General features: G+C 52.2%; 1 protein-coding gene across 4 annotated transcripts in view; it reads right to left on the reverse strand.

The window, feature by feature from the left end:
• Positions 1-26,633, reverse strand: part of CLCF1 (cardiotrophin like cytokine factor 1) — a 1,651,704-nt gene that overhangs the window by 1,449,130 nt on the left and 175,941 nt on the right. The window lies entirely within an intron of this gene.

The following is a 26,633-nucleotide window of genomic DNA, read 5'->3' on the forward strand; positions in this document are numbered from 1 at the left end:
TAATTCATAATCGGCGGAGCTCCCCAATGTTTCACTATTAGAAAATGCAGCAGATTTTTCTAAATCAGACAACATGTTATTAACAGTTTCAAAATCCCAATCGGAAAATGTACTTGAGGTAATGATATCTCTTAACAATATGTTAAATAAATGTGGAATTTTTACAATTCCTGTCGGGCCAAATATATCGAAATCAACCTGGTCCCAAACGATACCATCCGGTACAGGAACTGCTGTAATGTAATATTTACTGACGACAAATCTCTTTGTTCTCGGTGGAGTGGTGTGGCTCACTGGTTAGAGGCGGCAGACCCGTAAGCAGAGAACGGCCCGGGACCAGGGTTCAATTCCCGACGCGGCAGGGTTGCGGACCAGGGTCAAAACGAACTCGATAATTCTCACCTCGGTGCCTACTCTAACCAGGGAACACACTCGGCAACTCTGGGCATTAAGCTTGCCTCATCTCTACAACAGCCCCCCACAGACGCCGGGGATGCCTGGTTTCACCTTGGAGATACCCAGAAAGGGACCATCTCACAGGGAAAACCAGGACGGGTTCCCCAGCGGTCTTCAGCGCCAGGATACTCCTTGGAGTCGCAGTGCGCTTTACAAGTACACCCACACACCCACATGATTGATGTGGTTTCAAAATTAAATTCACCTTTTGGGCGTCAGGGCTTTGTCGAAGGTATTTTCCATTAATAAGAATGCTAAAAAATATTACTAAGCGTAACCAGTAAAGAAAGAAAAGTATCCTGGTACTTACCCATAGTTCTACCCATGGTGGTACCAGGTAAGTCTTTTTAAGAAAGTACAAAAAGTCTTTAACTTGCTGCTTGCATGTGTTGTTCACTGGCGTCCTTTCAGGTTCACTTGGATCCAGTGAAAAAGTATCAAAGTTTATGATTTAGCCAGAAGCAGTTCGATCAATTGTTGAAATTGCATCAGGATTAGTTGAAATCGTACTTTGCTCTTGTCAAGGTACGTTGACGTAGACGTCTGTATTTGGTTGAATAGCAACTTGATTGTTATGTTGAGATTAACTTTGAAGTCGAACTTCTGGTTCAAGGGAAACGAGTTCCATAGCATTGTTGAATAGTCCTTCATTCCGTACAGGTGACTCTTCGAACGTGATGAGTCTTTCTGTTTGAACTTCTTGAATTGTAGCGAGAGGAGGGTGTCTGCTACTTTGGATTACACGTGGCCTACTGCTTAGTATCGGCCACATAGTGTGGTATGATTAGGTCAATTGAGACAAATCTTTTCTCCTTTTTTCCACCAAGAGGCGGCAGAAGTACAGTTCTTGTTCCTTGTACTGCTAGGACCGGTATGTATAGGCTTTCTGTAGGATGGCCCAAATTCTTTTTTGTCTGCTATTTTCTATCTGACCAGATCCTTGACTTTTGGGATCGAGACAGGTCTTGCCGTGGCTGATTTGACTTGACTTCCCCAGTGGCGGTCTGCTTCAAGTGGACATTACTTTGTGTTGTCCTGGTTTCATTTAGTTCCTGTAAAACAGCCAAACGACCATGGATGTCAAAAGGTTTTTTATCCGCCACTGAGCGTTCACAATCAAGATCAGGTACCCACATTCTTGTCCCAAATAGGACCTCATATGGAGCGATTCCCCCTAGAGAACTTCTTGGCATGTTATTAAGAGCTCGCTGGACTCCATAAAGATGTTTTACCCAACTTTCGCCTGTGCCTAAAACTCTAGCTGTTAAAGATTACTTTAAGGGGGGGCGTGGCCTCGCCAAGCATGGAGTGAGACGCACGCCGCGGGAGCTTCCGTCCGCCGCTGCCTTCTGAAGTTTTATCTGAAGCATTAGAGCTTCTTTGGCGGCGCAGCTTGGAGCACTTGTGTACCGAGTGCCGGCAGCCGCCATTTTCTGCCTTCAAGGACACAAAGCCCTTCCGGGCAGTGAAGCTCCCTCCGTGCCCCCTCCGGCAATCCCTAGGGGCCTTGCCTGGTTTCCTGGGGCCCGGAGCGGAGGTTCGGAGGCTTGGCCTCATTCTTTAGAGGAACGGAGGTGAGTGCCGCCATCTTGGGCCTGGTGACGCTGCGAACACCCACGGGCTGTGGACCACTTGACTGCTCTTCCGCCTCCTACTGGTTCTGCAGCTTGACGCACCTGGGCACCGGACGTCGAGGGACATCGCCTGCCTGGTCGACGCACTCCCTGGTCTGCTGGCGTCTTTGGCGGGGAGGTCTGCTTTAGGAGCCCGTGGCCACCATTTTGTGCCTCCCGAATCCTGAAGAGATCCCAGGGGCCTGCTCCAGACTCTAAGAGGCACTTTAGGTGGTCCTGCTTACCCCCCCTGTGGTCCGGAGTGAGGCCCTGGTGGCTCGGGCCCTTCCTACCGGCGCACAGGGGTACGACCTCCTGCGCAGGCATTTTCTTGTACACCGCCATATTGGGCTCCCGGCGGCGAGAGAGGGAACGGCCTGCTGCTCCTCTGGCGGAGTTCCAGCTGTCTGGGACGCTGGACCTCTGCTGAGCCCCCCTCTGCCTGGGTGGCATCTGCTGGGGGCCCCCGCTCCTTCACTGCTGAGCCCTGCTGCCGGGTCGCTTTGGGACCTCCCTGTGACTCGCACTGCGGGTAGGGCTGGGGCTCCTTCCTGCATACCCTTGTGGGTGGATTCTCCTCCGTGTTTCCTACCTGACTTCGGCCTTGGTGGGGCTAGGTGGGGCGCCACATCCGCTGGGACCTCGGGGTGGACCCGAGGGGTTTTCCTCCTCCTCCTCCCAGTGATCTGGACCTTGAAAGGACAAACCCTCACCTCTCAGCCCTTTACTGCAGACTGTCCTGCTCCACTACCCAGTGGCTGCTTTCACTACAATCGGGAGGTGGCACTCGGCCTCCTGCTATATGCTCCTGCCCTGGCTTCACATCCGGCAGGTGGGTGCTGGAGGCGTCATGCCACGCTATAAGGTGGGGAAAGACACGGCTGCACCTCCAAAGGACAATCCTGTGACGGCCCTGTGGAATAAATCTGGTCCTTCCTCTGTTGTGGTTATGGCTTCTTCGATGGGGACCCCCCGACCCTGTTACTCAGTCCTTCATGGCCAATTTTCTACAAGAACTCAAGTCCGAAATTGGCTCCCTCCGCACTGAAGTGCAATTCTGCGTCAAGGAGCTCAGGAGAAACGTCACGGAAATTGGTGGGAGGGTGGACGACCTTGAGAAAATGGTTGGTGCTCACACGGAGGATCAAGAGCAACTCTGGCAACGACTGGCTCTCTTGCAAGAACAGCAAATCGAGCTCCAAATTAAGCAGGAGGAGTTAGAAAACCAGAGCAGTCGCAACAACTTGCACCTGCGGGGGGTCCCGGCGGGTGCAGAGGGCTCTGACATTATGACTTTCGTTGCTATCTCCTCCACAAAATCACGGGGGATTATGACCCCTCTCCTCCTGCACTTGATCGAGCCCACCGTGTTTCTGGACCTTCTGGGCGCTCCGGTCTGGCCCCTGACCTACTGGCCACGGTCCACTTCTTCACTGAATAGGAGGCCATCTTAAAGGCAGCACGTTCCAAGTCAGAGTTATCCTACAAGGGCTCTGCTATACAGCTGTTTCAGGACCTTGCTGCGACCACGCTTTGGCGCCGTAGAGACTTGAAACCTGTAACCGACAAACTTTGAGAGTTGGGCGTCCAATATCAGTGGGGCCATCCTTTCGCACTCATCTTTCAATGGGAATCAAAGCGCCGGGTGCTGCGATCATTTCAGGAGCCCTCCCATTTGCTTCACCTCTCGACCACTTCCCCACCATCCAGCCCTTCACAACTGCCCCCCTTGGGTTGAGAGCCTGCGAAGCCACAGTGGGCTAGAGTGCTTGAACCACAGCGCCAGTGGGGTGAGCTCTCCTCTTCCCAAGCCAAACAAGATATCATCCAACATCTTCGCTCTTTGGATGGCGGGAGGTTCCCCCCCTGCTCTCAGCAAAAAGAGGACTGAACAAATCGCCATATGTCAGATGGTCATCACTCCTCTTCATCCTTGGCAGTTCCTCGCGGAAACGGGTTTGGATCTTCATGCTCCTTGCTTGTTCGCCCCTTGCTCTGACTACAACGTGGCAGCGGTGCCGATGTGCACCTTCTGGTGGCGATGCTGATCATCAGAGACCCGCTTCCCCTCCTATTCCTCCCTCCCCAGGTACTTCGAGACCCCGTGGATGTTTCAGAGTTCCGTGAAGCTATCACATCCTATTTTGTGTCCAATGACCTTCCCAAAACTCCCTTCCCCGTGGTCTGGGACGCCTTTAAAACCACGATTCGGGGCCGTATCATATCTATCGCTATAGCTGGGGAACCCTGCCTCTTTGAAGAAAATCTATATCATGACATAAAAACGCTAAAAAAACTGGATCATGAACATCCTCTTGTCCTTCACAAGCTATGCCTGGCTATGCTCTGAGGCCAGCTACGGGCCCATAGAACTAACAAAGCAGAACATGCTCCCCGGGCATTGAAGCAAAAGTATTATGACGGGGGGATAAAGAGGGTGCAGTCCTGGCCCGTCGTCTCCGAAAACAGGCCGCAAAGGCGCACATTGCTAAAATAAAATTGGACGATGGCACTTGGGCTACCACTGAAAGCCTTCCACGAATTCTACTCATCCCTTTATGCACCATATCCGCCCAATCCGGATCAAATACAGGCAGTATCTGGTCTCAGATTAGCCGACACCATGCACAACTCTTCGAAGACCCACTCACCCAGGAGGAACTTACAGGTGCCCTAACAGACCTCCTTCTTTGTAAATCTCTGGGCCCGGACGGCCTCCCGGTCTCTTTTATCGTGTTTTGTTCCGCAGCTTAAGGATCATCTACTTTCTCTTTTTAACTCTTTCTCGGATTCTGAGGGGCCTTCTGCCTCTATGGCAATGGCCAAAATCGCACAGCTTCCCAAACTAAGGAACGATCTCACGCTATGTTCCTCTTTCCGCCCCATCGTGCTTTTAAACACAGATCTTAAACTCTATACCAAAATACTGGCCAAACGACTCGATCCGCACCTACCCAGGCTTATCGAGCCAGATCAGGTTGGCTTCATTCGTCACCGGCAGGGAGCAGACAATGTGAGGCGCCTCGCTCATTTAGTCGGGAAGGCTCACCACTGGAATATACCTGCGTGCTTGTTGTTACTCGATGCTGAAAAATAATTCGACCGGGTGGATTGAGTCTTTCTCCGGGCGGTCCTGCATAAAATAGGGCTGGGACCTCAGATGAATGCTAGGATCATGGCTCCCTACCTCTCACCTCTGGCCCAGGTACGGGTCAACGGCCAACTTACGAGTCCCATCTCTGTCTATGGAGGCACCCGCCAGGGCTGTCCTCTCTGCCCCCTATTATTTGTACTTGTTATAGAGCCCCTCGCCATCATGATACGCCAGTCTCCTGATATCCATGGCATCACTCTCTGAGGTTTGGACCATAATATAGGCATTTGTTAACGATCTCCTCCTCATGCTGTCCTACCCGCGAACCTCCTTACCCACCCTTCATGGGTTGCTCCAATCGTTCGAACTGGTTTCGGGCCTTAAAATTAACCATGCTAAATCATGGGCCTTGAACCTCACAATCGCCGAGTCGGAGATCCCTGTGCTCCAGTAACTCAGCCCATATCAATGGGCTTCTCATTCCATCCGGTACCTAGGGCCCATTTTGACTCCCAATCTCAGCACGTGGTCACAAGCAAATTGGCAGGAATTTAAAAAGGCTGTTCCTAGAGGATCTGTGAATGTGGAAGTCTCTCCCTCTTTCCTGGCTGGGTCGCTTGAATACAGTCAAAATGTCGGTGCTACCGAAAATATCATAACTATTACCTAAAGGGCGACCTCTGACCCTGCTCACAGACAGGTCGCTACCCACACTGCTGCACGGCTCTGCCTGCATTGTTTTTGCCTAATCTTGTGTTTTTCCCCTGTGCCTAACCTGCTTTCTTGCCCAGGCTTGTTTTTATTCCTCTTGGCCTGTACTTGCTTTCTTGCCCAGACTTGTTTTTATTCCTCTGTGCCTGTACTTGCTTTCTTGCCCAGACTTGTTTTTATTCCTCTGTGCCCGTACTTGCTTTCTTGCCCAGCCTTGTTTTTATTCCTGTGCCAGTACTTGCTTTCTTGCCCAGGCTTGTTTTTATTCCTCTGTGCATGTACTTGTTTTCTTGCCTAAACTTGTTTTTCCTTCCTGTTCTCCTGCGGCTCCCACCCGTTTTTCCCGCCGCTGTGTCCCAGCAGCCCCGCCCCTTGCAATCCCATTCGCCACCCCGCTCCCGCCTCCCAGCTGCTCCTCCCTCCCACATCCCCTCATATGTAAGCCGCGCAGCGGGCGCGCCGCTGGCACGCCGAAGGCGAGCCTAAGGCAAGCCCGTCTGCGCCCAGCGCCAGGACCCCGCGAACGCCACCACGCCCGACACCGCTACGATACCAGAACCCTCCATGCACTCAACACCGGACGATCACACACCTGCTTCCTGGCCGCCCCGAAGTGCACCCATGGAGCTTTCACCTGCTGGAACTGCAGCTTCACAAGCATCCGCCCCACCATGCTGCCGACCAGGAAAGAACCCAACCACCCCAGATGCATCCTTCTCAACACCCGCTCCGCCCGCAAACACGCCGTTGAACTCTGGGACCTACTCGACACTAAACCTCCCCAGACGTCGCTTCCTGATGGAGACCTGGCTGAACCCCGCCTCGGCACCCGACATAGCCATAGCCGTCCCGGAAGCCTACAAGATCCCTCACAGGGACCGCACTAACAGAGCAGGAGGAGGAATCGCCATGGTCCACAGTACACTCTCAGGGCCCGATTCACAGAATGAACTTAAGACTCAATCCTAAACTTACTACTATTTTGGTATTCACAGAATGCACTTACCACTTTTGGCATTCACAGAATGAACTTACTACTTTTGGTATTCACAGAAGTTAGGATTTTGTCTTAAGTCTGTCTTAAGTCTGTCTTAAGTTTGTCTTAAGACAAACTTAAGACAAAATCCTAACTTCTGTGAATACCAAAAGTAGTAAGTTCATTCTGTGAATGCCAAAAGTAGTAAGTGCATTCTGTGAATACCAAAATAGTAGTAAGTTTAGGCTTGAGTCTTAAGTTCATTCTGTGAATTGGGCCCTCAGAGTCTCGACCAACACTGACGACACCCTCAGCACCGCCAAACACCTGCACTTCCAGATCCACACTGACCCCAACACCACCCTCAGAGGAACCCTCGTCTACAGACCCCTTGGATCGCGACCACAGTTTATTTAGCAACTCCATCGTCAGCACACATGCCCTCGCCTCCACAGACTACATCTTACTCGGGGACCTGAAATTCCACCTTGAGAACAACAACAACACCAACTCCACCACCCTGATCGACAACCTAGCCAACCTCGGACTTAGACAACTCATCACGACACCCAACCACTCCGCCGGTCACACGCTTGACCCCATCTTCTCCGCAAGCCCCCACGTCTCCTTCAACCACACCACCGAACTCCACTGGACCGACCATCGCTGCATCCCCTTCACCTTCAAGAAACCCACCATGCACCACTGCACCCAACAGATGCCTCGCCACTGCTGGACACCGAAGACCAGCTAACCACCACCCTCGCCCAGAGCCCACCCGCCGATCCCACTGACCCCGACATCGCCGCCCCCAACCTCAGACAGTGGATCAACGACTGCGTCAACACCCTCACCCCGATCAAGAAACCCTCCAACAGTCACACCAACAACAAAGCCAGCTGGTTCACTGAAGACCTCCGGGCCTCCAAGCAAACCTGCCGAAAGCTGGAGTAGATCTGGCTCCGTGAACGAATACTGGACAGCCACACAGCTCACAAGAACGCCACCCGCAGACACCATCACCTCGTCAGATCTGCCAAAAGGGCCTCCTTCAAAGACCGCCTAGAAAACAACGCGCACAAAAGCAAAGAGCTCTTTAAAATCGTAAAGGAACTCTCCAACCCCAGCTGCAACACCAGCGACGTCCCACCCTCGCAAGACCTGTGCGACTTGCTGGCCACCTTCTTCCACCGCAAGATCGCTGACATTCACGACAGCTTCAACGGCACGACTGCCCCGACATCCACTGAGACCTCAGCCCCCATGACCACCATCTGTACCAACCGCCTGCTCTCCTGGACCAACATCAACGACGACGACACCATCAAGATCATGAACACCATCCACTCCGGATCTCCGTCAGACCCATGCCCACACCACATCTTCAACAAAGCCAGCACAGCCATCGCACCCCATCTCCGGAAAGTCATCAACTCCTCCTTCGAGACAGCAACCTTCCCAGAGAGCTGGAAGCACGCAGAGATCAACGCCTTACTCAAGAAACCGAAGGCGGACCCCAAGACCTCAAGAACTTCCGGCCCATCTCCCTGTTCCCGTTCCCGGCAAAGGTCATCGAGAAGACCGTCAACGAACAACTGACCCGCTACCTCGAGGAGAACAACATCCTGAACCTTTCCCAGTCCTGGTGCCGCAGCAACCACAGCACTGAGACTGCCCTCATTGTCGCCACTGATGACATCAAGTCCCTGCTGGACAATGGAGAAACAGCGGCCCTCATCCTCCTGGACCCGTCAGCCGCCTTCGACACGGTCTGCCACCACACGCGATGAACACGCCTCCACAACGCCGGGATCCAAGAGAAGCCCTGGACTGGACCACCTTCTTCCTCTCTGGCAGAACACAGAGCGTCCGCCTTTCCCCTTCCGCTCCGAATCCACCGCGATCATCTGCGTCGTACCCCAGGGCTCATCCCTCAGCCCAACTCTGTTGGCACCGCTCGCCCACATCGCCCGTCGGTACGACCTCAACATCATATCCTACACCAATGACACCCAGCTGATCCTCTCCCTCACCAAGGACCCCCACACCGCTAAAACCAACCTTCACAAAGGAATGAAGGCCGTCGCTGAATGGATGAGTAACAGCCGACTGAAGCTAAACTCGGACTAGACAGAGGTCCTCATCCTCGTATCCACCCCTTCAGCCTGGGACGACTCCTGGTGGCCGACCATACTGCGAACCGCCCCAACACCCACCAACCATGCACGCAACCTAGGGGTCATCCTTGACTCCACCCTCTCCATGACTAAACAGGTCAACGCCATCTCCTCCCCCTGCTTCAATACCCTAGGAATGCTCTCAGGATCTACAAGTGGATCCCCACTGAAACAAGAAGAATGGTCACCCAGGCCCTCGTCAGCAGCAGGTTGGACTACGGAAACGCCCTCTACGCAGGAGCCTAGGGCCAAACTCCAGAGACGGCTCCAACGCATCCAGAATGCCTCTGCACGCCTGATCCTCGACATCCCTCGCCGCAGCCACATCACACCCCACCTGAGAGGCCTGCACTAGCTCCCCGTCAACAAGAGGAACACCTTCAAGCTCCTCACCCATGCACACAAGGCACTCCACAACACTGGACCAACGTACCTCAACAGAAGACTCAGCTTCTACACCCCCACCTGCCAGCTCCGCTCCGCCGACCTCGCCCTTGCCACAGTCCCCCGCTTCCGAAGAGCGACCTTCGGCTGCAGTTTGTTCACACACCTCGCTGCCAAGACCTGGAACACCCTCTCCATCCACATACGGCAGACCCAAGACCTGCTGACCTTCAGAAAACTCCTCAAGACCTGGCTTTTCAAGCAGTAGCAGCATTCCCCACCCCAGTGCCTTGAGACCCTCACGGGTGAGTAGTGCGCTTTACAAATGATATGACTGATTGATTGATTGGCCTATTCCAGACTCTACCCACACCTTTCCCTCAGCACCAGATTCAGAATCTTCAGCATGAACTCACTAATTTCATTTGGAGAGGGCATCGGCGACGCTTCTCCAATAAAATACTCTTGCTACTGCAAGACAAGGGGGGGTTGACTTGTCACAATTTAATGGAGTATTATTGGGCCTCTCACCTTCATTTCATTTCAGAAAGGACGCGAGGGGGGAGTGAGAAGGTCTGGTTTCCTATGGACAGGGCGGTGACCTGTAGACCCATATGGGATCTTGCCTGGCTCCCACGGGAGGCTTGGTCACGCAGCGCCTATATGGCCATCCCAACCAAAACGGTGCGCGATATCTGGGATAAGTTAGCATTGTCCAGGGGTCTTACCTCTTTTCTGTCTCCTCACACTCCTATTGCACGCAACCCACACTTCCCGCTTGCCTTGCACCCACATTGTTTCTCTGCCTGGTCGGAGGGGGGATGTCGGACACTCCAGGACCTCTTTAAGGGGCACTCCTTTAAACTCTTTGAACAATGCAAACCGGACTTTCAGCTTTCCGAGAGGGCTCGGTTACAATATCTTCAAATCTGGCACTGGGTCCAGGCGTCATCCTCGCACAGGGAGCCACCCGCCCTTTTACCCCTTTCGAACGGCTGGTGCGCTCCTTTGACAACTCCAGGGGTCTGATCTCTCGCACATATCAAGTTCTTCAACACACGCCTCCAGTTGTCCCACATGCTTACCAGCAGTGTTCCCTCTAACCCGCGCATCTGGGCGCCCGCGCACCTTTAAGGCACCGAGCGCGCACACGTTCTGGCCGCCGCCCGCTTTTACAACGCGAGCGGCAAAAAACGGCAATTTACTGGTTGCCTGAGGCCTTTGTGAAAGTATTCCTGTTAATCACAGTGCCTGTTAGGCGCTGCAGTTAACAGGAATACTTTCACAAATGCCCACAATCAGCCCGCAGCCTCTCTCTATTCAGAAAAAACACGCATCAAGTCCAAAAGCACGACGTGTGCTTTACACGTCGTGGATTTGGACTTGCTGCATTTTTAATGGATCTCAGTTGCGGCTGATTGTGGGCCATTGTGAAAGGATTCCCTGTTAATTGCAGCGCATGACGGGCGCTGTGATTAACAGGAATCCTTTCACAATCAGTTTTCGCCTCCCTCTCCACGGGAACCTTCTGAAATTGCTACCGGGGTCTCATGTTGCGGTTCCAGCTCGGGGGGAGGCACTTGAGGGAAGCAAGGCCCGGTTCACCGGCCTGTAGCATCGGGGAGCGAGGGGCTGAATGCCCCCGGTACAAAGCTGTGTTGAAGAGATGCATGGAGCAGTAACCCTACAGCCCCCACACACATAAACACACCCTACTGCTGGACAGGCTCCAGCTAGAGCCCAAACCCCCCTTCTGACCCCCCTTCTGACCACCCACACCCTTCCAAACTCGGGGACACAGGAGCAGCCTCGTCACACCTACTGGGACAAACAGGAACAACCCCGCCCCACAGTGCCACCCGTCGTCACACCTGGGAACTGTTTAAGATTGGATCTGTGGAGGATTGACACGCAAAACAAAGTGTGAAGAAATCTGCAGCCTGCCATCAGACGTCGGCGAGCACCGAGTACGGTTACAACAAGCGTATAAATATGAAAGCCCACGCATGAGACTTCGAGGAGTTTGCAGAGAAGGACAATCATTGCATAAGATCTAGGATGACTCCTGTCTAAATCTCCAAACAGGTCCAGCAATACATCGAACAACATGTGTACAGGTGATGCCAGGCCTTTCCTCGCACTTTGGAACGTGGCGCTTCAGCAACCATGAAAAAGTTAAAGAGACTTCTGGGTAGTACCAATTTACAAACCTAGCATGCACAGACAGGAGTGCAACATTTTAATCTATGCTAGATGGACACTTCTGAGTTTCCATGCTACCATTTTGTTTGCTGGAGGCTTTTCTTCAAAAGGGGATTGGTAATTCGGGAAGCCAAAATGACTCCATTTTCTGCTGCAGCACACTAGCACGATGCACGTTTTCACATCATGACCAGCCTAAAGCGGTCCCAGACTGATAGAGCAGTTGCTAGTGTGTTACAGGCTATTGGTGCAGATGTATCTTCCAAAGCACGCTCCAATGATTTTTATATGAGACGTTTCAGGTCGCAGAATGGCACTTTAGGGTCTTCAGCAATGTCTCCTGTTGGGCCGCCACGTAGTGAAAGTTCCCATCATATTTCTGCCACCCCCGGTGTTCCTAAAATGGGAGTTCGGGCCAGGATTGCTGACTGGCCACCTCGAAAGGATAAATAAGCAAATGCAAGCCGTAAGGCAGTCATTTACAGAAATTGATTTGTCGTCCCCATGAAGACTAAGAATCGTTCTGCCATTAGACATGTTACCAAATTACACTGGCACAGAAGCTGTCTCTTCAAATTGAATTACTACCGGCAGTTTCCCTTTATGTGATATATTTTATTTGTACTGTATGGTTTTCTCTTGAAATGTATTTCATCTCTTGGTATCAGAGTACTTAAGGAACATATTTTATATTTATTTGTAAAAGACAGTATATCCCATTAACCAATTTTTGAGGCAAAGCTCATCGTACTCAAAGATAGCGGTATTTGTCATACTCTTTCCAATTCTAGTAATTATTTTGAAAGAAGATGCAGCAGTTATTATCAAAAATGTAACAAAAGTAGTCCAGGGTGAAACTTTATTGAGACCAGCCAAAATGTCTGAAGTTTTTTCATCCAACATTGTGCAAAATTTACAAAAGTTTTCAAAATGTCATATTATTCAAGCTTAGGTAAATTATGCATGCAAGGAGAAATCACTTGCGCTGCGCTTGCTGGTCTCTCACATAATTTCTTTATGCTAGATAAGCCCTCGAGTGAAAATGTAATGAGACACCTAGGAGTATATTTATGAAGGGGTTTTGGGTCGTGTTTGCACCACACAACACGGAGAAAAGAAATGCAGCAAGTTTTTATATAGTGCAAACTCAACCGAAAAAGTATTGGAGTGCTTTACATGATTTATTATTATATATATTTTTGTATGCATGGGGAGATTTATTGATTTGCCCAGAATCACAAGATTTTAGGCTGACCTGAGACTAAATAGGGATAGGGTGAACTGAAGACCATTGCAGTTATTGTTCAGCCAATGTTGAAATTGTAAAAGGAGGTCATGGGAGTCACGCCAGATAAGAAAGATGTCGTCTATATAACGCTTCCACAGGGCAACATTGGCTGAACAATAACTGCAATGGTCTTCAGTTCACCCTATTCACCCTATCCACCAATCAACAGCAAATCCCCTTCCTTGACCTAAACATCTTCAATGACGACGGTAAACTGGTTACCAGCCTCTACCGCAAACCAACTGAGCGCAACACCCTGCTCAGCTACCAAAGCCACCACCCCGGGCCTTAAGGGACTCCCTTCCCTATTCACAATTTCTACGTATCAGAAGAAATTGTTTTCACAAAAAAAGACTATTTTAGGGAAGCTGAGACCTTGAGTAACAAACTGCTTGTCCGAGGGTACCCTAGGAAACTTATCCGCAGATCGATGAAACGTGCTTGGTATTGCCCCCGTGAGACACTACTAGAACCAAAGGAGAAAAAACCACAGAACCGACTAGTCTGTGTTACGACTTTCACACCGGTGTCAAATGCTATCAAAAAAAGCATCATAAATCACTGGCCAACACTTAATGTGGGTCCTTTGAACCTTGAACGCCCGCTTTTTGCTTTAAAAAAATCCAAAAATATAAAAGAACATTTAGTCAGAGCTGCAATTCCCTCAGAGAGCAAAAAGAGCACAATTGACGAAGTGTGGGGGTTCCCTAGGCTCACTGGGCATGTAAAATGTGGTTTCTGCATTGTGTGTGATTGTACGAATGAGGGAAAGGACTTCACTTTTGGTTCAATTACTTTCCAAAGGCAACATTTCACCAACTGTAATAGTGCCAATATAATTTATGCAATCTTCTGTCCTTGCGAATTGATTTATATAGGACAGACTACTCAAAAGGCACGCCTTCGAATTGGTCAACATAAAAGTAGAATTCGGTGCAAGACACCCAATGCACCTCTAGTGGAACATTTTGTGGAGAAGGATCATAGTGAAAAGGACTTGAAATGGACAATCATTGACGCAGTTAAAAGCCCACCAAGAGGAGGAGGTTTGAATGTACTTCTGAACAAGGAGGAGTTAAAATGGATACTTCGGACTAAAAGTATCCATTCTGGCCTTAATCGCCTGGAGGACTGGACTTCTTTACTATAACTCCTGACTTTGATCTCCTTCCCCTGATCCGAATGTGCACAATAGTTCCCTATCCTGGCACTTTGTACTCAGTACTGGTTAATTGTACCTGAATCATAATACAGCTCTGATCCATATGTGTACAATAGTTCCCTGTCCTGGCACTTTGTACTTAGTACTGTTCAATTGTACTTGAATCATAATACAGCTACCTGTATAGTTGTAATACATGCACGGTTCATTATTTTGGGCACTTATAATCCACCTCTTGTTGCACTGAATTGCATGTCTTAAGATGGCCGCCGTGGTTTCCACTTAATGCTCCCATTAGAACCATATGCCACACGTGACGCTGATCACATGATCCTTCGGCGTCCTACTGAAGACTCCACTGAGCCTGCCCTTTCACACGAGCATCGACTCTGGCACACGGAACCCCATTGCAGTGTCCGCACTGGCGCCTACTTTCGGTAAGCACAGCCCCTCACGTCGGCCCCCGCCGACTAGCCATGTACCCCTTGGCTTGCCCCTTCCCGACTCCTAAATTGTATTTTCTCCCGTAGGGACCATTTTGTTCCCCGCCCCCAGCAGACCTGTAACTGCGGTAAGCTTTTCCTATTGCTCCCGCACCTTCACACGAGTATGCGAACCTTCCTTATGTTAAAAATCCTTATGTTAAAATGTTTGCCTTACAGGCTCTGCTATAATTAATCCAAACAGTATCAAGGCTTCCTCTGATACCGTTACGGTAAGCCGAGCTCCCGCCTAATTCACGTCCCGGTAACCTCACTTCGGGATGACCCTTTTTTCACCGTAAACACACGGGTCTCTCACTATTGTCACAGCTTGTGCCCCAAAGCCGCTTCACCTTCATTTGTTTATTCGGTTAATCCTTCGATTAACGTTCCTGACTGCTGGATATTTGACCTCGGTTGTTACACGCCGCGCCACTCTTGTGCATCCGTTAGATCTCATCAATACCAGTCACTAATTTTCTCCGCATTTATTATTGCTCACCTGCCCAATATATGTAGACCCGGTTTGAACCACTTTTCATGTACTCCGTGATTGTATCAATTGCATGGACTTCGTAAAAAGGAACTTTTACTTACTTAAAGGGTCATACTCAGCAGACATAACCGTGTATGTTGTTTTTTTGCCTAAATTATGATTGTTTAATTGATCTCTTATTTGTTTCCTCCCCCCCCAACACCCCCCCTGTTTTTCTCCCATGTTGATCCTTTGTATTGTGTGTAAACTATGTCTCACTTTAAATGTTTGGGCTTGATTATGGTTCTAAGTATGAAAAGGCATGTAATTTGAATGTCCTGATGATGATCCCACCATACCTTATGGGGATCGAAACGCCGTCGACACCTCACACTGGATGATTTGATTTTATGATTAGTTGAATCACAACAGTGGTTTTTGTGCAAATATTTGTCTGCAAAAATTTGTAATGCAAGCAGACTGCCTGTTCTTGCCTCATTTATGTCTATACGTGTCACAATTGTTTGTAATACAGTAATAGGGCACAGGCTGTGTCCCACTTTTGATATTGTATTTAATTGACTTACGAATTCAACAATTGTGTTATTAAACCCTGTCCGGCTGGACAGTTTATATAGACTTTGATTTCAAATCTATATTTATTCAAAACCATTACTCACTTGTTAGGGACCTCTGTTCCTTGAAACAATGAATTCCCTTCAACATGAACGCCATAACGCTGATGACTCAGTGTGTGTATCACGTGAGTCCTTGGTAGTCCGGATTTCAACATCTACCTGTTCCCATACCTTTTGCATCTTTGAACCCATTTTGAACAGTTTTGCAAGTATTCGTTGTATGACTGCACACAGTAAAAGGAATTACACACAATTAGGGGTCGATTAGGATCGCGGACGGAAACGTGTACCGTCCGCCGCGGAAGGTGGCAAGATACTCCGGGCCTGTCCGCGGAAAATCCGCTACAGCAATTAGGATAAAATATGCTAAAAACGCCGATCGCGGCGTACGGAGCACACCAATCCCCGTCCGCAGCGGTCGGAGTACACCTGAGTCCGCGGCAGGCGGACGGAACAGAAAGAACACCGACCGCCGCGTACGCACATGACCGCGAATACATCCACTTCCCCCGCGATACCTGCGCAGTGTCCGTGTCCGCAATTAGGATAAATCCGCAAGTACCCCGGTAGTCACCGCCATCCACGTCCGCAGCGGTACCAATGCACCGAGAATCCGTGCTCCACAGCGGAATGCCAACACAAACAACATCCCTACTGTCAAACCAATACCATACATTGCGACGGAAGTTATCACCAAACACACGAAAATGAACGACCACCCACCGAAAACATCCAAACCAATCACAACACACAATGATCCACCGCCAAGCACCACACAATGCACACCTGGCAACACACCCACCTAGCACCTGACTGCCAATAACCATTCAGACACGGCCAAGACACACACCATAAAATAACTCCCACCCACTCCACAAATCCTCTGCATCACTGCATAGCTGCTAGCAGGATACACGACTTAACTGACAGCAAAGACATATATCATTCACATAACCCACACCCAAACACACCCACCACACAAAGACCCACCACACCATTCCTACACACCACACACCTGCACCTCCCCATTCACGCAAACCCACACCCCGAGCACCACACACCATGGCACCAAAAAAAAAAAAAAAATTCACTGACACCGAGTTAAAGGTTATGGTAGATGAGATAATCCGTGTCGAACCCCACTTATTCGGGGCCCTAGTGCAGCAGACCAGCATACCCAGGAAAAACAGCATGTGGGACCGGATAGTCACCAGGGTGAATGCCTCCGGGAGCGTCCCGAGGACGAAGCAGGATATACAGAGGCGGTGGCATGATCTCAAGACCCGAGTGAAATCCATTCGAGCCAAGAACTATCTCCGGGCAAATCACACAGGCGGTTGAACGCCCCCGGAGCCCTTACCCTACACCGAGTGGGAGGACAAGGTGATGACCATCATCCACCCTGAGACCCTTGATGGACTTGCTGAGGGAGAAGAGGCTGGTAAGTACAAACCAAGCACCACGAGCACAACTACATGGTGTGCCTCACACAACTGTGAAGACACATCTCCCAGACCCCAACCCATGCATGCAGTCCACATACTCACCAACGTCGAAATCACTCCAACAGGCCCCCATGTCCATAGGGATGGCGGTGGTGGTGGTGGGTGGTGGGTGTGAGGGGACGGAACTACAACTCCCAACAGGCCCCCATGTCCATAGGGATGGCGGTGGTGGTGGTGGGTGGTGGGTGTGAGGGGACGGAACTACAACTCCCAACAGGCCCCCATGTCCATAGGGATGGCGGTGGTGGTGGTGGGTGGTGGGTGTGAGGGGACGGAACTACAACTCCCAACAGGCCCCCATGTCCATAGGGATGGCGGTGGTGGTGGTGGGTGGTGGGTGTGAGGGGACGGAACTACAACTCCCAACAGGCCCCCATGTCCATAGGGATGGCGGTGGTGGTGGTGGGTGGGGTGAGTACCAGTGCAGACAGAATCGGCAACAAAATGAAAACAACCTGTCAAGTCCACATTACTCATCCTCACATTATCGTTTTGCAGGTCATCCTAATCTGACAGCTGGAACCAACACCCGCCCTCCAGACTCGCCACACACAGAAGTCTCAGGGGACGATTGGGCAGCCACCTCCGGGGCAGAAGATGATCCCGGCACAAGCAGGCAGCCAGGGCCATCTGGCTCCCAGGTCACACCTGCACCAACGACTACGGCCTCTGCCATTGTCACAACACCGGCCACTGTGACCTGCACAGCCACCACCAGCACCACCTCCACCACCACCACTACTACCACCACTCCTGCCCCTGCCACCCTGCCCAACCCACCGGCCAACGCCGTGCCAGCGCCATCCCAGCCACGCAGGGAGAGTGTGAGGCAAGGCAGAGATGCAAGGCCAGATCCGGCAGGCAGGAGCATAGGCCAAAGACGACATGAGGATACCAACACACACAATGCTGTGCAACAGTCATTGGAAGCACTGGCCAGGGTGGAGGAAAGCTATCAAAGTGGTCAGGCACAGGCAGACCGGGCCCACCAGGACTTTGTTGACAACACTGCTATGTTGGGGGCCATTGAGAGGCGGCTTGGCCAACTAGTGGACATTTTTACCATGACAACCAACATGCGGATGCCATGTACATCCGCCAACACCACCCTCCCCACAACCCCACAAACAACGCCACCGCCACCTGCGGCAGATGTGGTACCTGATGCGCCAGCGCACCCAGCTGACTCCGTACCATCACAAAGACGGAGGGGCCGTCCGAGGCTGGAAGTGGGCGAGAGCAGTGTGGAAGCAGCTGGCACACGCTCCAAGAGGAACCGAAAATGACTATAACAGTACCTGAGCATGCCATTCACTCTGCCAACTATCCGGTCCCACCTGCCACAGGCCTGCTGCACTAGGCAGACACCACCCTATGTGGTGTCAGCACGGACATTTCATCTGCCATAACCTTCTACTCTCACTCCCCCACCTCTTCACTCATTTGTAAATATGCACCTACACCCATGCACAATTTGTAAATAAATGCCACTTACTCAATCATGTGTTGCCTCCATGTTTATTCACATGAATAAATCAGAAACAGATGTTACTAGGTACAGGTATCCAACTGGTACAGAATCATGGCGCTGCGGGAGTGACCTAGGGAAAATAGAAACCGCAAAGACACGTCAGGAAACATGATCACACTCATCAGAACACACTGCAGTGCAACATTGAACAACCCACACGCATCACAACAGTAATGGATGAGACGACACACATCATGGAGACGTGCATTGACCAAAAATTAACACACACACACATGCATGCATCACATTGCAGAACACAGAGATGAAGCACACCACAATGCCACAACACCAGCACACATTCACAGGGCATACCCAAGCAGCACAAGAGGAGCACACTCACAATCAAGGGAAGTAGCGATCAATGATCTGGCGCCTCTGGTCCACACCTTCCTCCTCACCACTATCCTCATCAGTTGACATGGGTAGGTCGGGAGGGCGAGGAACTTGCAGTTCATCAGGGTCCAAGAGCAGTTCAATGTTATTGCGCACAGCCAGGTTGTGGAGCATGCAGCACGCTATCACGATCTTGCATACTTTGCCTGGTGAGTAAGGCAGGGCCCCTCCAGTCTTATCCAGGCACCGAAACCTAGACTTGAGCAGGCCAAATGTTCGTTCTACCACTCGAGGTGTCCTACCATGGGCATCATTGCATCTCATTTCTCCAGCTGTAGTGGGATTGCGTATGGGACTGAGCAGCCAAGGCCTGTTTGGGTAAGCCGAGTCGCCTGTGTTGGTGGAAGAGAGAGAGAGAGAAACATCACAACCTGCATTGTGGGGCACACCATGCCACACAGATATCACTCCTGTCACCACAGCATACTCACCAACAAGCCACGCTTGTGCCGGACGCAGATTAGCCATCAGTTGGGGGACAATGCTGCTCCGCATGATGTGGGCGTCATGTGCAGAGCCAGGGAATCTTGCACACACATGTGAGATGATGTTGTCGGCCTGGCACACCACCTGCACGTTTAGGGAATGGAAGTGTTTCCGATTCCTATACACCTGCTCACGTGCCCGTGGTGCAATGATAGCGATATGCGTGCCATCAATGGAACCCACAACGTGTGGTATACGACCCAGTGCATAGAAGTCCGCTTTGACCGCTGCCAACTCCGCCGCCTGAGGGAAATGTATATAGTCATGCTTGTACAGCATCATGGCTGTCAGTACATCCCGGAGTACCGTGCTGAACATGGCCTGTGACATTCCACCGGCATGTCCAACTGTGTACTGGAATGTGCCTGTTGCAAAGAAATGGAGTGCCGACATCCCCTTTTGCGTGGGTGTCATGGAACCTGGATAGGTTCTTCGCGGCAGCAGGTGAGGAGACAATAGGGTCACAAGGTCCAACAATCGACGGCGATCCAGCCTGAATTTCCGGATCACCTCCTCGTCCACCATATCCTCCAGCACAGTGTATGGGCGATGGACATTTGGAGCCCTCCTGTGTGGGAGTAGATGGAATGGAAGTCAATTCACATACAACACATGTGTGTGCAACTCACTCACATGTCAACGCCCTCTACCAACATGTAGTATCCAGTGTATGATTGTCATATGTGTGACTTCTCTGATTGTCAGGACAACATGGATTGACGTAGCAACAATGTGCATCCACTAGCAACATGATGTTTAGCAACATGTGCAATGCACAGTGTCTCACCTCAACATTACTGCCAACCAGACATGTCACATGACCCACATGTGTAGGCCCAACATCACATGCACACATGCAAGTACATGCACACATACTAAAATAAACACCCCCCCCCCCCATTTCATGATGCACCAATGGCAACACCAATAATGGTGGCCATACGGACATCACATGCATGGGGATACAATAGGCAACACACATGTACAGTACACAACAGAACCCCCACCATAGTCATCATCTGACACATACCACTCACTGACAACTGATTCACAGGTGCCCATACATACGGGATCTACTGTGTAGATGTGAGGTACGACAAACTTGTGTAGGGTACTACCCGATGTGGACATGCAGACGTGATGGACACTTGTGGCTCACCGATGGCCATGGTATGGACACACATGGGATAGTGCATGACATGTGTAGCCACGCAATAACGCACACAACCGTCAGCAGGCAGCTGCAGACAATGGTACAAGGTGCATCATCAGCGAAGATTCAAACATTGACCCCGCCATGGCGGTGCACTGCTTCCGCTGTTTACGTCTGGGCATACGCGGCCCGCCTTCGACATTCACATTGTCTGCACGTGCACAGACCGTCACGCTCACACACCGGCAAGTGCATGTGCAAGGTTCCGGGACGGATGGTCGATTTGCAACAATGTTGTATCACTGGCGCCAACATGGCGGGGCACGTGTTCGGCGGGGGACGTGCAGGCCAACACATCCATTAGCTGATGTCAATGCACATGGCAGGTCATGCCCCCCCTTACAGTGACATTGCATCATCCAGCCTTCACCGGCCGGCAGGCCGGCCCTGCCCTGCCCAGGACCGCCGTGCCGGCCATGCCAACCACCGCCGTTGCACGGCCCTTCCACTACCGCCGTGCCAGGCCCTGCCCAGGACCGCCGTGCCGGCCATGCCAACCACCGCCGTTGCACGGCCCGCCAGGGAACGCCGGTAGTGGAAGGGCCGTGCAACGGCGGTGGTTGGCATGGCCGGCACGGCGGTCCTGGGCAGGGCAGGGTCGGCCGGCCGGTGAAGGCTGGATGATGCAATGTCACTGTAAGGGGGGGCATGACCTGCCATGTGCATTGACATCAGCTAATGGATGTGTTGGCCTGCACGTCCCCCGCCGAACACGTGCCCCGCCATGTTGGCGCCAGTGATACAACATTGTTGCAAATCGACCATCCGTCCCGGAACCTTGCACATGCACTTGCCGATGTGTGAGCGTGACGGTCTGTGCACGTGCAGAAATGGGAGGTGCGAACAAGGGCGGCGTGTGCCCAATAGAATGTACCGTATGCTGTGCAGCGCAACACCAGGGCCAGTCATTGGCCCATTTCCAAACACGCTTCTAGGGCTGACCAATGGCCGTCGCCGTATGCCACTGACATGGCCACAGGGCCCTATAAATGTGTCATGTGCAATACCACACATTCCACGATGACCACCGACTGCTGCCTGTGACCATCACCTCCAACTGCTGCTGCGGAGCTGACCACCGACTGCTGCCTGTGACCATCACCTCCAACTGCTGCTGCGGAGCTGACCACCGACTGCTGCCTGTGACCATCACCTCCAGCTGCTGCTGCGGAGCTGACCACCGACTGCCGCTCTAGTGCCCTACTCCGTGACCTTGCCATGTCGAGAGTCAAAGAGATCCGGTCTCGTCCCTTCACCGCCGCGGAGCTGGATGTCCTCATGGACGGTGTGCTCCGCAACTACGGACGCCTGTACGGCGCACCCGGACAGGTGGTAAGTGCAGTGGGGGACAAGTTGGTGTGCATGAGGTGTACCATGACACCTGGGCTCTGGGATCTTGGCGGTGTGATGTGGGACCAACACATGATTCGCAATGTGCATGGCTGCTGAGAGTAACGTGTTGCCCCAATCTGTGTGACTGGCCAACTGTCCACTAACTTGCACCCTTTTGTCTCCCATCATGGTAGGTCAAGCTGCACCTTCGCAAGGACGTGTGGAGGAGCATTGCACGTGATGTACGAGCAGTGGGGGTGTCCAATAGACGACATACACACTGCCACAAACGCTGCGACGACATTTCCAGGCTGAGCAGGAAGGTAGCGGAAGTGACACTAGGGATGATTCCAAGAACGGCACGACTGGCCCGACGCTCAATGAGCCCTCTCATGCACGGTATCATAGCTGTGACGCATCCTGCCCTGTCCGAGCGGTTGCGTGTGGATGACCAGCAACGTGGCGGTAAGCATACTGTCAGTGAATGTTGCTTGTGAGTGCAATGCATGTTATGTTGGCCAGACACATTAGTGACTTCCGTGAATCGTGCGTCTCGTTGCAATGCCATGTTGGTGACATTGGCGCAGTTAAAAGTCACTTTCCGGTGCGGCATGTTGAGACGGCACTCGCTAAGCAGTTGAGTGTTGATGCACATGCTGTAGTGCTCCGTCACCCCATGGCAAGACTGGTGTGCAGATGTAGTTGCTCATGCCCTGTCCGCATGCTGTACATGTCGCACGGACAACGCCACTTATTTCGTGTGAGGATGACTGGTAGGGGTGGCCCGTGTGCAGGTTGGGGGATCGAAGTACATCGTCAGCAATGGCAATAGGGATTCCGTACCAGTACTGTACGTGAGTGTGGCCGTGACTTACACCTCTTTTCTGTGAATTTCAGCTTTGGCAGAGGACACTCAGCCACAGACCGAGGAGATGTTTGAAGCCAATGCATCCGGATCAGACGTCGGGCACACGCAGACTGACACAGAAGGGGGCAGCGCCGGAGAGGGGGACAGGACCGTCCCGGAGGACTCGCATGTGGAGACAACATCGTCAACATCTTCCGACAGTGTTGGTGAGTCAGCACTGTTGTCACAGACTGGGAGTGGGCAATCAACACCTTTGGTCGGGACACAGCACACAGGGCCCACCCTGCCGCCAACTGCACCATGTACTGTTCGTGCACGCAGGAGTAGGGGGAGCAGAGTAGCGTTCGGTGCCGGAACCGCTGCCCCGGCCTCCGTGAGCCAAAATGCTCTTTGTGCTGAGGCTGTTGATCTGCTGCGAACGCTGTGTGTGGGGCAGACCAATATGATTAATGCTTTCCAAGACCACGATAGGAAGTTGGGGCAGGTGGTAGCTTTCATGGAAGGTATGCATGGCGATCTGGCTGCTCTACACAGGACAGTGCAGTCATTGGGGAACAGTGTGTCGTCTGCCATTGTACAGTCGCAGGGACTGGGTGCAACTTCTGTTCCACCATCTACAACACTGGATGTCTCAGGGGGGAGTCAATTGTCTGACCAGGACTCGAACACAGGTCATTGCACTAGAAGCAGCGTCAGCCAGCACGTCAAGTCTCGGAGGGCTCAGACACCATCCCCTAGGTCAGCTAAATCTGTTCACAGAGACACCGTCAGAGACAGTGGAGTACAGACACGTGATCCAATAGAGGGTTTGGGTTCAATGGCTACACATGCTGCACAGGCATCCCACACACAAGGTACTCCCAAGGCAAACCTTACTCCCAGTTCCATTGACACTACCTTGGACATGGACAGTGAGAAGAGGAAGGCACCTCATGAGAGCAGGGACACTCCCAGGGGCAGGGAGACTAGGAAGGAAGGAGCCACTCCCAAGGGCGGGGAGACTAGGAAGGAAGGAGCCACTCCCAAGGGCAGGGAGACTAGGAAGGAAGGAGCCACTCCCAAGGGCAGGGAGACTGGGAACGAAGGAGCCACTCCCAAGGGCAGGGAGACTAGGAAGGAAGGAGACACTCCCAAGGGCAGGGAGACTGGGAAGGAAGGAGCCACTCCCAAGGGCAGGGAGACTAGGAAGGAAGGAGCCACTCCCAAGGGCAGGGAGACTGGGAAGGAAGGAGCCACTCCCAAGGGCAGGGAGACTAGGAAGGAAGGAGCCACTCCCAAGGGCAGGGAGACTAGGAGGGACGGAGCCACTCCCAAGGGCAGGGAGACTGGGAAGGAAGGAGCCACTCCCAAGGGCAGGGAGACTAGGAAGGAAGGAGACACTCCCAAGGGCAGAGACAAGGACAGTCACAAGACATACGCACCTAAGAAGAGCACGGACACTCCCAGGGGCAGGGACACACACAGGGAGAAGGTGTGTCCTGGGGATGTGTACACCAAAGACAAGTCTGCTGCCTGGGACAGGGCACCATCCAGGGAACAGGGAAGATCCACAGACATCATTCCTCCTACGGAAATAGGACATCCAAGGGCAAAGGCATCTCCCATGGACAGTGGTGCTGTCAAGGACAGGCATACATCACCCCTTGATGCACTGCGGTTGCTGTTTTCTGGGAAACGGAATACAGATGTCTCCGCAGTGGAGTCACCCCTTACCTCCACTCCCATCAGGGCCCGTCAGGAGCGGATGGAGGTTGACCCTGTAGTAGCATCCCCCATGCCACATGTTGCAGAGGCCAGAAGGCAGCCACACAGCAAACGACAAGCTGGCTCAAGCACGTCCCCAGAGAGCATTCCCCCGCCAGCAGATGCACCTCCCATGGTGGGTGATATTTCTACCCAGTCAGGCCCACTTGCCAGTCCTGTCCTGTCCAGGGTGCAGTCACATGTCACCAAGAAACGGAAACACACACCATTGACACATACCCAACCCGATGTCGGCCAATTGCAACTATCCCCCGCTCCCAGAGCCACCCTGCCTCCTGGCCCATACAGCCCTGTGGCTCATCATTTCAGTGGTCCCAGTGGCGCCGCTGCAGTTGACTCGCATGTGTCAGGTAGTGGCACTGTGTCTGTTGTTTGCTGTCATGCATCATGTAGTGGCACTTTATCAGTTGTGCCTCATCCTGTATCAGGTGCTGGCAGTGTGTCTGGGTCTGTGGCGCATGTGTCGGTCACTCGGGCTGTGGCTGTGTCTCACACTCCTGTTTCAGGTGCTGGCAGTGTGTCTGGGTGTGTGGCGCATGTGTCGGTCACTCGGGCTGTGGCTGTGTCTCACACTCCTGTTTCAGGTGCTGGCAGTGTGTCTGGGTCTGTGGCGCATGTGTCGGTCACTCGGGCTGTGGCTGTGTCTCACACTCCTGTTTCAGGTGCTGGCAGTGTGTCTGGGTCTGTGGCGCATGTGTCGGTCACTCGGGCTGTGGCTGTGTCTCACACTCCTGTTTCAGGTGCTGGCAGTCTGTCTGGGTCTGTGGCCCATGTGTCAGTCACTCGGGCTGTGGCTGTGTCTCACACTCCTGTTTCAGGTGCTGGCAGTCTGTCTGGGTCTGTGGCTCACGTGTCAGTCACTACATCTGTGGCTGTGTGTCACACTACGGTTTCTGGTGCTGCCAGTCTGTCCGATGCGGGAACTTCACGCAATCCACCTGATAGTGTGATGTAAGGTGCTGTTGTCTTCACTCACATGTAATTGGACATGGTGTGTGAATTGTCCATTGTACACAGTCTTCCACTGCTGTGGACCTTGTTACGGGTTGTTGGTGATTCGTACTTGTGGTGCCTCAGATACTGCTGTATGCCCTGTGATGTACCTGCTCTGGTGTCCACACTGCCCTGTTGGTGTTCTCATGCTGCTCTATGCCCTGTGATGTACTGCCTCTGATGTACCTGCTCTGGTGACCACACTGCCCTGTTGCTGTTCTCATACTGCTGTATGCCCTGTGATGTACTGCCTCTGATGTACCTGCTCTGGTGTCCACACTGCCCTGTTGCTGTTCTCATACTGCTGTATGCCCTGTGATGTACTGCCTCTGATGTACCTGCTCTGGTGTCCACACTGCCCTGTTGCTGTTCTCATGCTGCTCTATGCCCTGTGATGTACTGCCTCTGATGTACCTGCTCTGGTGTCCACACTGCCCTGTTGCTGTTCTCATACTGCTCTATGCCCTGTGATGTACTGCCTCTGATGTACCTGCTCTGGTGTCCACACTGCCCTGTTGGTGTTCTCATGCTGCTCTATGCCCTGTGATGTACTGCCTCTGATGGACCTGTGCCGTGCCAAGGACTGTTGGTGCACTTAGCCCCTCTCATGTGCTGCCTCTGATGGACCTGTGCCGTGCCAAGGACTGTTGGTGCACTTAGCCCCTCTCATGTGCTGCCTCTGATGGACCTGTGCCTTGCCAAGGACTGTTGGTGCACTTAGCCCCTCTCATGTGCTGCCTCTGATGGACCTGTGCCTTGCCAAGGACTGTTGGTGCACTTAGCCCCTCTCATGTGCTGCCTCTGATGGACCTGTGCCTTGCCAAGGACTGTTGGTGCACTTAGCCCCTCTCATGTGCTGCCTCTGATGGACCTGTGCCTTGCCAAGGACT

The sequence above is a fragment of the Lissotriton helveticus genome, chromosome 1_1 (genome assembly GCF_964261635.1).
Source record: "Lissotriton helveticus chromosome 1_1, aLisHel1.1, whole genome shotgun sequence".
NCBI classification, from domain to species: Eukaryota; Metazoa; Chordata; class Amphibia; order Caudata; family Salamandridae; genus Lissotriton; species Lissotriton helveticus.